Source organism: Thalassophryne amazonica, chromosome 15 (genome assembly GCF_902500255.1).
Source record: "Thalassophryne amazonica chromosome 15, fThaAma1.1, whole genome shotgun sequence".
NCBI classification, from domain to species: domain Eukaryota; kingdom Metazoa; phylum Chordata; class Actinopteri; order Batrachoidiformes; family Batrachoididae; genus Thalassophryne; species Thalassophryne amazonica.
Window position 1 is genome coordinate 74661538 of NC_047117.1, and position 7259 is coordinate 74668796.

Genomic DNA, 7259 nt, shown 5'->3' on the forward strand with positions numbered 1-7259 from the left:
GTGTCTGTGTGTGTGTGTGTGTGTGTCTGTGTGTGTGTGTGGCGGCGGCGGCGGCGGGGGGGGGGGGGGGGGGGATATAAAATTTATACATATTATTTTGTATTGTTCTCTAATCTAGATCGCGTTGTTGATATATTTCACTTTGAAATCAAACAAGGTAATTTCCCAAATCTTAACATGAAGAATAATAAGAATAATTTCGATTTGATTGTCATAAAAAGCGATTTATCCGGCGCTCCGACAAACCATTGGATTATTCGGTAAATGCAGGCAAATTTTTATATAATTTGTCGAATCAGTTCATGTTATTCTGTTAACTACACATATTCCTTTTAAAGATTGTAGTTGCTTCAAAAAGTACAATTCAAATCCAGTATTTTTTTGTTATTGCAGTTGGCAAATCAGTGCATCTTAAATTATTCACCTTATGTAATGGCTGAGGTTTGACTGTAATAATAATAATAATAATAATAATAATAATGATAATAATAATAATGAACCAGTGTACGTTAACGGTTGATGAGCAGATGTTCCAGTCGTTGGCCGGCGGTTAAATTATAAACTCTCCTTGTGACGTCACTCTACAGTCCGCAGTCAGTCCTAACACGTCAAGTACCGGGTATGAACCCTTTTCTTTGCCTCTGTTGCTTGAAATCACATTCTGTCACCTTAACTGCATCCGTACCTGGTTTCAAATAACAGTGGAGGTTATTTTACATCTAATAGATCACACAAATAAGATCCTAAAAATAAATGTTTTGGACTGAAAGAGAGTTGACAGACGTGCAAATGACGATTTAATACATTCTTCCAACAAATAGTAAACTTTAATCAAATATATAAGGGCACAATCAGGCGTCCGTGGCTGTGTGGATAATTGTTCTTATTTCACTCTTGCGGTTCTATGAAGATGATCTTGAACACATACTGAATGTTGTCAGTGCGTGTGGACGGCGGAGGGGTTCCACGCACGTCACACCCCACGCTGAACATTTCAGTGATACGTGCAAGGACTGTGCGTAAAAGCTCTGTGCGCACTCAGCCGTGCGCACACGCCGATGGCAGCAGTTCATGTGCACACCGGGACCGGGAGAAATTTTAGCTTCATTATCGCCACGGTAATGCCACGGTTAAACAGAAAAGACCGGCGATCGAACCAGCGACCCTTTGGCTTATAAACAATCTTTTTTTTTTTTTTTCTTTCATCTGACGCTGAAATTAATTACCAAGTGTTGGATCCCACAACAATTTGGTTCGTATCGATGATATACAGAGCGCATTTAAGTTACAACAATCTGTGAATTGAAGAATTTCTAAATTATTGTCACAACTAAATGTAAGTTTGACTCGATTTGTCATAGATAATTTCACCTTTGCTATTTTCCAATAAATGAAGCTTCAACAATTGTCAAAAGTTCCGTTTGACGTCAGTGTTTTTGTGTGACTGGATTTTTAAAAACATTTTCCGATTTTGCAAAGACATTTATTTACTGCATTTATTTTGTTCATATTTATTATTGCAAGTGTCGAAACGCATCATACAGACAGTGTGCACAATAATGTTTAATAAACGCCTTTTCACGATATTTTCTGCCTTCCAAAATAATTAATCTATTAGCCTGTGGGGACTGAGAGTGAAGGCGAAGCTGGATGACTCACAGATTCGATTGGAATATTATTGGGCGAAAAAAAAAAAAGACTGTCAATACTATATATATATATATATATATATATATATATATATAGTATATATATATATATATATATAGGGGGAGCACTGGCTGCAGCACAGCAGGACCCATCTTAACCATCTTATGGAAAAAGTCACTTTACCATCACTTTATAGCAGCTAATTAAAAAGCAGATTGTCGGTGTTTTTACTGTCTGGAACTGTAACTTCTCAATATCAACTTCAAGGACGATGAGTCAATTTTCATGTTTGACTCCAAAATGTGGGACTTTACACAAGTTGCAACTGTTGTGTAAGTGGGTGCTACTAGTTTAATTCATTTAATTCTGATGTCATTATTATCAACTTTCTGATATTTGAAACAGTCTTCAGAGAAAGAATAAATGTCACTCCATTACTTCAAGCAGATTGTACCACGTGACCTTAAATTGGGTTGTGGTGGTGCAGCAGTGATGTGTTCAGGGCCATAACAGTGTGACCAAAAAACCCCAACATATTGAACTGTACTATAATCATGTTAGGATTTTGTACACACAGACAAAAAGTGTCCACAATGGCTTTAGTATTTTTATTTTTATTTTTATTTATTTATTTTGTGGGGGGTCAAACCTTTTTAAAAGCTCTAACTGCAGCCCTATGAGTCACACATGAAAAGCACCATGTTCACTATCAGCTACAAATAAAAGTTAAAATATGTACATTTGCCAAAGAAAATCCTGTACAGTCTCAATTTTCACTTTGCTTCAAAGACTTGTTGCATTTAGATAAGACTGGGGAACCAACAATTGTTTCATGAGTTCCTTGGTTGATAATGACGTTTTGCGGTCAGTCAGATATTTAGGTCTGTTTGCAGTAAATGGCCTTTAGGGGCCATTCTCTGTCAAATCAACAAAGAATCTGTCAACAGCTCTCTGAATTTTGTAAATCTTTGTGGGATGGTTGGGATTCATGAGTAACAACCAGAACTCTCATAATTTTGCAGATGTCCTCTTACTTACTCAGATACACATTAATGAAGTTTCCACTAATTTGCAAGTCCTCAGACTTTAAAATGCCCATATCTCAGAAGATCAAAGGTACAAAACCCTGGTTTTACTGAGTAAAAGTTCTACCATGAATTACTTCTACCTGTGCATCTAAAACAGGTGACTTCACTGAGTAGCTCACCTGTCTGAAGAGTTAGGTAATCAGCTGGCTTAGTGGATGTACAGAACAAGTTGGTAGGACTTTTACTGACTGAAGTTGAGGTTTTCCACCTCTGCAGAAGATAAAGCAGCTAGAGAACTGGTTTAAGTGTCATTTTTTAAAACTTTCTTTTTAAGCTCTACAAATTTCTCCAACATGTATTTCATAGCTTCAACCAGAAGAAAGTTACAACAAACTGAGGTCTTCAAATATGAAGCCCACAAAAATGTACATTTCAGATTTCTTCAAATTGTTATCAAAGTTGGCTTAATGGTCTCAACAAACATTCAATAAAAATTTATGGTGCGCATTCTGACAGACTCTGAGCTACGGGCAAAACACATGTGTCACGGTCCACACGAAAATCGCCAAACAAGTGTGTTTCACTGGCACTTGCTCAGTGGCTTCTTTTTATTCACACTTGTCAAAAGAAATTGATCCCTTGAGGTTGTAATGCTTGAACTTTCAATATGGTGTTTAAATGGGAAAAGCAAGTTGTTACAATTACTGTATGTGTGTTTCCCATTTACCACAAAAATGTTTCATGGAACTGGTGGGTTAACATTACCAGATTAAGTAAATATAACATTTGAGATTTTGCTTTTTTATTAATGCCACAGCCCAAAAATGTAGTGAAAGGGTCATCAGCTTGTCTCAAAGTCTATCAATTTTGTGTGTATGTGTGCATGTAGAAGCAAGTGTAGTGCTGAAATAGCCCATATCTGAACTTCATGCACTGTGTAGATGTAGCTGGCTGTCTGCAAGCTGTCCCATATAACCACATCATCTGTGGGAGGTTATTAGTAGCTACGCACAAGCTTTAATACTATCTAGCTTTTAGGACATATGGTAGCTTGTATCAGGTTGCAGAAAAAGATATTTAATATGACCCCTGTCAATACATTGGCTGATTTTGACCAAAGATTGGATAACATTCCAGTGGAAGGTTATAGTTAATCGTTTTGACGTCTTCTCCTGGTGCTGACCCAGTGATATATGTCATCATGAAACCAATATTGATTCCAGGTCTGTATGTACCAGTCATGCTTGAAGATGTCCTTTTAAATGAGCAGTTTGATATACTGTTAGACTGGATTTGGGGTTTCAGGACAAAACTTGGGAATCTTTTTGAAATCTTTCTTCATTTTGTATTTATTTTAACTCGTGCAGTAAGTATCCAAGAACACTGATTTGAGTAGATTATTCACTTAATTTGTCATCATTCACTACTGCTTCATATTGGGCCTTAGGCTCTGCATAGGACTTGGTTGTTATTCATCACAAAACTGCTCAACTATGTCCTTATTTTAGCTTATTAAAAATCATTAATTCTTACTCAAGCAGAGAACAGATGATATGTAGACCACTGCTCACCAATATGGACTTTGAAGGCTTGAGAGCATGCAGATTTTTAATGGCAGTCACTAATTAATTCTGCTGATTAATAGAATTATAGAGGGAATAATTTCATCAGTGAAATCATCTTGAGGTTGCATTGAAAAACTGTGCTATCAGACTTCATGGTACATGGATGGAGACCTCATAGGTAGATAGAATGCCTACAGTTTATCCAGCTGAGCTAAGTGTGGCTGATCCAACTGAGTTCTATGCCCAGTCATTTGAATGCTGTGTGGGCTGCTCAGTTGTGCCCCATCTACAATTATTTGAGTTAGGCAACTTCTCAATAACTGGTGTTTGGTTGAGGTTGACCACTGAAACTGGGAAAGATGATCAATGTCTTAAAATGTCCTAGAAACTGTCCCTGATGCCTGTTCCCAGTCACATATCCTTAACTAATCCTGCTATCTAGGCCAGCTGTAATTTCTATAACCCTAGCCTGGCTGAATATCCAACAATCACACATTGAGACAACAATTATTTGTATAAAAGTGCTACTGTGCAGCCAAGCTTTAGCCATGCTCTGTGACCTTGCTACCTACTACTCAAAGCTAGCTACCTGCAAAGAGGAATCCTGCTAACAAGCAGAACCAGGTGCTCCGTGTAGCGTTCTATTTAGCCACCAAATTAAACCTGTGGCCTAGCTTGTTGCTGGACTGACATTCCTGGCTACCAAGCAGTCATTGGACAAATTCACAGGACCTTAAGCAAATTCAATGAACAAACAAATTCAAGATTTCTGTAGCTTTATACTTAGCTAGCATTGCTACTAAATGGAAGCTAAGACCTAGCTTGTTGCTAAACTGTCAAATCCAGATAACAAATCACTTTACAAATTCACAGGTCCTTAAGCTTAGATGTCTACCTGTGCTAATATAACAAACATGACTAACAAACATGCAATGGAATTGGCAGTTTGAAGTTAAACAGTTATATTTTCCCCTTTGTTGAGTTGTTTATACATTAGCCCCAAGTTCTCACTTTCTTTCTGATCCAAACATAATCAATAAAATCCAGCCATTTTTATTATAGCCTCTCTCTGAAACTCAGGATTCTTACTTCTAATTGTCCAAGTAAAAAACAAGACTGACTTCTCTGCAAATCCATTTAGTCCAGAGGTTACTTGGTAGGGTTCACGCTTCCATCCCTTTTGCTCATTTTCAAGGCAGATTTGAGCATTTCCAAGTACGTGTTCCCAACGTAATCTTATTTTAGTTTCAATCACGCACATCATGTGCTCTGATTCTGACCATTCTGCAAAGCAGGTGTCTCAGTGGGATAAGCAGTTGGGCTACCCATATGTAGGCTTGGGTTCGATTCCTGGTTATACTACCCGTCTATGTCCTTGGACAAGACAGTTCATCTGCATTGTCTCAGTCCACCCAGCTGTAAATGGGTACCGGCCTTGCCTGTGGAAGTAACCTGCCCCAGACTGATAGCCCATGCAGAGGGAATTCTAGACTCTCATCTTTTTTAAGGCTACATAATCTGGTGATAAGGATCTGCACCAATAGGCCTCAGGGCCTCAAACTTACTTTACAATTCTGACCAAAAGCACCAGGACTGAAACTGTCATCATCTTTAATGCCTCTCTTTTCCTTTCACTGAGCCAACCAACCCAGTCTCATGGCAAGTTGTGATTCAGCAGCACGAAATATACATTAATCTGTTGGTTCATGATATCGTGACAAAAAGCGCCTCATTTTCATCATGGCAGCACAAATTCATTTTAATTCATTCTGTGATGGCTGCATGAAATTAAAAGTTAAGCAGTGGGATCGGGAGTGGTTAAGGTTAGGGTTGGGGGTAGGAGTAGGGTTAGTAATAGTGAGTTTAAAAAACCCTGTCACGAAAATTTGACTCATTTCGTCACGGGAGCATGAAAAACAAAACAAAACGTGAGACTGGGCTGCGCCAACATACCATCACAGATGGGTGTCTTTCCACTTCTGTCCAACAGACTATGTGGGCGTGTCATACATGATGCTGACCAACTTAGTGGGTGTGTCACACTCACAGAGACAGCAGAAGCCCAGATATGGACTTATGTTACGTGTGTCACAACTTCTCAAATAAACTGTTTCAGGTCCAAATTTTGCTTGAGGTGGCAGAGTGTCTACATGCATGTTCGTAAATTTGTGCAACTCTTAGGGTTTAAGACGAAAATCCAATTGTGTTTAAATGTGCGATGTCACTAAAACCTAATTTTGCACGATATGACCCTTTTAAAGATGAATTCTACACATGCATATTCCTGCTGTGCAACAAGAACATCTCACTGCTGCTTGCTTTGCTGCTGAATGTGCACACTCCTCATTTTAACCAGATAAAACAAACTTTTTTTGTGGAGAGACATGTCTAGTTATTGACTTTTAAGCTTTATCATGCAATTAAAGTGAAACAGTGCTGCAGTAGTGCAGAACAGCCTAAACATAGTTGTAACGAGGCTAATTATCAATAAACATAGGATCTAAATGTTCATTGTCTTTCTTCTGAGTTGTGAGAGGGAGAGTTAAACAAAGAATGGGGGGCGCAAAACGTGCAGAGGAAATCTTTGGGAGGAAGGCATATGATTTATATTTGTTTAAGTGTTGAATGGGGGCTACATTCCGCATAGGAGAGAGAGAGAGAAAATTGAATGAGAGGGAGAGAGAGAGAAAGGGGTTGATCAGGAGTCTGACCAACTGACCTACAGTCTAATTATGTTTCATTATCAGGAGACACAAACCGATCTAAATTACTGCAACAGCTCCCATGCACATAGATGGATTACACAAAGCAGACACACTTACGTGTGTGCGTGGACGGACACACACACACACACACACACACACACACACACACACACACACACACACACACACACATGCACAAACGCGTGCGCGCAAACCCTCTCCCCCTGTGTGCCCTCTCCTCTGATCTCAGGCATTCCTCCTCTGTATAAATAAACCTGACAGAGCAGCAGTGTGTGTGTGTGTGTGTTAGG